This window comes from Wolffia australiana, chromosome 3, assembly GCF_029677425.1.
Source record: "Wolffia australiana isolate 7733 chromosome 3, ASM2967742v1".
NCBI classification, from domain to species: domain Eukaryota; kingdom Viridiplantae; phylum Streptophyta; class Magnoliopsida; order Alismatales; family Araceae; genus Wolffia; species Wolffia australiana.
The window spans coordinates 12,622,491-12,626,157 of record NC_135837.1 but is presented as its reverse complement, the minus strand read 5'-3'; the positions used below and the strand labels follow the sequence as shown (position 1 = coordinate 12,626,157).

The window sequence follows — 3,667 nt, the reverse complement described above, 5'->3', positions numbered from 1 at the left end:
ACCAAGGAACGAATGTTCCTTGTGCAGTTAGGACAAATTCATCAGGAAATGCATCATTAATTTGTTCAGGTGGGGCGCCTATGATTCGTGAGAGATGGTGGGCTACTACATTTTCACACGCTTTATTATCTTCAATTTCCAAATCAAATTCCTGTAATAAAAGCACCCATCTAATCAATCTCGGTTTAGCCTCTTTCTTCGTTAACAAGTACCTAATAGCGGAATGATCACAATGAACAGTTATTTTACTACCTAGTAAATAGGACCTAAACTTTTCTAAAGCGAAAATAATGGCCTGCAGCTCCTTTTCGGTGGTGGTGTAATTCAGTTGTGCATCCACTAAGGTCCTGGTGGCGTAGTAGATCACCACGGGTTTCTTATCAATTCTTTGGCCTAACACTGCACCTACTGCAAAATCCGAAGCGTCGCACATTAGTTCAAAAGGAAGGGTCCAATCGGGCCCTTGCAGGATAAGCGCATTAACCAAAGCTTCTTTCAATTTATAAAATACATCTTTAGCCTCTAGTGTTAGTTCAAAATCATTATTTTTAGACGATAAAAGGTTTGTAAGAGGTTTAGAAATTTTAGCAAAATCAAGGATAAAACGCCTATAGAAACTCGTGGTCGAGGAAACCCTAAGGGTTTTTAGGTTGGTTGGAGGTGGAAGGCCCTGGATGATTTCGATTTTGGCCTTGTCCACTTCCAATCCACGGTTGCTGACCGTATGTCCCAGCACTACTCCTCCTACACCATGAAATGAGATTTTTCCCAACTTAGGACAAGGTTGGACTCAATGCACCTCTTCAATACTTTGGTGAGGCTTAGGAGGCAGTTCTCAAAGGTAGATCCAAATACTGAAAATCATCCATAAATATTTTTAAACATTTGCCTACTAAATCAGAAAATAGGCATTCATACATCGCTGAAATGTGGCGGGGCATTGCATAACCCGAAGGGCATACGCCTAAAGGCATATGTTGTCTTCTCTGATCATCAGGATGGATGTTTACTTGGTTGTATCCTGAATAACCATCAAGAAAACAAAAATATTGCTGCCCTGACAGTTTTTCTAGTATCTGATCTATGAAGGGTAGTGGGTAGTGATCCTTCTTTGTCGCCTTATTTAATTTCCCGTAATCAATGCACACCCTCCACCCTATGGTCAATCTTTTCTGCACCTCTTCCCCTTTTTCGTTCACTTCTACGGTAATTCCAGATTTCTTTGGTACCATGTGTATAGGACTCACCCATCTACTGTCGGATATAGCATAAATTATTCTTGCATTCAACCACTTAATCACTTCTTTCTCAAGAACTTCTCTCATGTAAGGGTTGAGTCTCCTTTGATGCTCTCTACAAGGTTTTGCTTCCTCTTCTAAAAATATCCTATGTTCACAGATCAAAGATGGAATTCCTCTAATATCATCAAAGGTCCAACCTATGGCATTTCTATGCTTCCTAAGTACCTCTAGCAAGTCCTTTTCCTGTTCAGAGGATAGTGATGAAGATATGATTACTGGTAGGATTTTCTGCTCATCTAGATATGCATATTTGAGGGATGAGGGCAAAGGTTTCAATTCTGGCCCTACCTCTACCGAAGGGGGGTCTATGATCTCTCCCTCTAGCTCTCTACCCTATACTTGTGACAAGTATTCTTTAACCACATCCTCTCCTTCATCTTCGGCACACAAATTTAACTCCTCATTGCTTCCTACAGGACATTTCATCATTTTCGATATATCCAGTTGAAATCTCTCCTTTCCAATTTTAAACTCAACCGTCCCTTCTCCCAATCCATAATCGTTTTGCCGTGAACCAAGAATGGTCTACCTAAGATGATAGGAGCTAAACTAATGTCTCCCGATATCTTTACATCTGTCACTATAAAGTCTACAGGGATTTCACAATTCTCTACAGTGATCATGACATCGGTTAACCTTCCCTCGGGTTGCCTAACAGTGCCGTCAGCTAAGAGTAGGTCCATATGAATTTCCTCCAACTCTCCAAACCCACGCTCCTCATATAATGCCATCAGAATGATACTTATGCTTGCTCCCGTATCTAATAAAACTTTAGAGAAGGTGTTTCCTCCTATTTCGCATGTAATGAAAGGGGCTCCGGGGTCTCTCATTTTGATAGGGATGGCATTAAGAATGCTAGAGGCATTTTTAGATAATTTAACCACTTCCCTAGGCTTCTTAATGGTGCAAGAGTCCTTAAGGTACTTCTTTAGGGAAGGTGCACACCTAAGCATATCTTCGACAGTAACAGTCATGGTGGCTTTTCTAAAATTCTCTAACAGTCGGTTTTCATAATCAAATATCGGTTTTTTTCTATTTTAAGCGGAAGGGTAGGGAACATGCTGCCCACTCGTGGAAGGTAGAGGCTCCTCCACGTAGGGGGGGTCCTCTCCTTCTTCCTCTTGTGGTTCGGTTCCTTCTTAGAATTCTCTATAGAAGTTCGATAGGGATCCTGAAGTTCTTTCCCATTTCTCAAGTTTGAGATGGCTAGAACCTCAGGATCATCTCTATTCGTCTCATCATGAATGGAATGCTGCACATGATGCAAGTTGCATGGATTGATGGACGGTTTCGTGGGAAGTTTATAAGATGTGCAAGGAGAATCTAACGGTATACCTTGGTGTTCAGGTTGGACAGGTCAGAGGCTTTCTAGCATCTTCCTCATCTGCTCTTCAGCATCCAGCATTTGCTTCGTTTGAAACTCCATCATCACTTGCATCCGCATTCCATTTCCCCGCAACTTTTGATTTTGCTTTTCGATCATATCTAAAATGACGGGAGTTAATGTGAAGAAATCAGGTTGAGTTTGAGATGAAACCTGATACTGTTATGGAGGCCTGTGCTGGAATTGTTGTCTCTGCTGGAACGGGGGTTGAGCTGCCGGCTTGTTTTCTTGGTGGAAGGCCTCCGCTTTGGAAATTTGACCGCTTTTGACCCGCCTATTGTTGTTGTTTCTGTTTGAAAGCTTTCTCCTCTTCTGCCATGGTTTTGCAAGCTCCTTCTTCATTTTCCCTGTTATATTAGTGAGATTATATCTTAGCTTTTATGATGGGATAGTTACCTAGGAATTCATTCTTCAAGGTAGAGGTGAGCTCCTCCAATTTCTGGTTGGTCTCCCTTAGGCCCGCTTGTAGCTCTCCTCCTTGGCGTTGACCTGCAGAACTCCTGCCTCTTGGCCTGCACATTCCTCCCATTCTGATTGGCTCCAATCTCCTGCAAATCAGTTTCTGCAACTCTCTCCAAAATATCAAAACTTCATCCTCATATGCAGTATAAAACGTTCCACCCGTGGCGAGGTTTACCTTGTTTTTCATAAAATCAGAGAGAGACTCATAAAATATCTGAGCTAGTTGATATTGTTCAATTCCATGGTGAGGGCACTTCCTCAACAAATCATTGAACCTCTCCCATGATTCACTAAACGCCTCACCATCATGAGGATGGAAGTTGTGGATTTCCCTTCTATAAAAGTTAGTTTTGGAGAGCGGGTAAAATTTCTGCAGAAATTTTCCTGCATCTCTTCCCATGAATTAAAAGTGATTCCTAAATTGCGGTAACAGGAAAATGCTTTATCTTTTAAGGTTAGAGGAAAATATTTCATTTTTACAATTTCTGTAGATATCCCTGGAACGTTTTGAGATGAACAC

The 3,667-nt window shown here is 41.5% G+C and overlaps 1 pseudogene; it reads left to right on the top strand.

Moving 5' to 3' along the window:
* Positions 1-3,383: 3,383 nt before the first annotated feature.
* LOC144701569 (small nucleolar RNA R71) lies at positions 3,384-3,462 on the top strand (annotated as a pseudogene).
* The last annotated feature ends 205 nt before the right edge of the window (positions 3,463-3,667 follow it).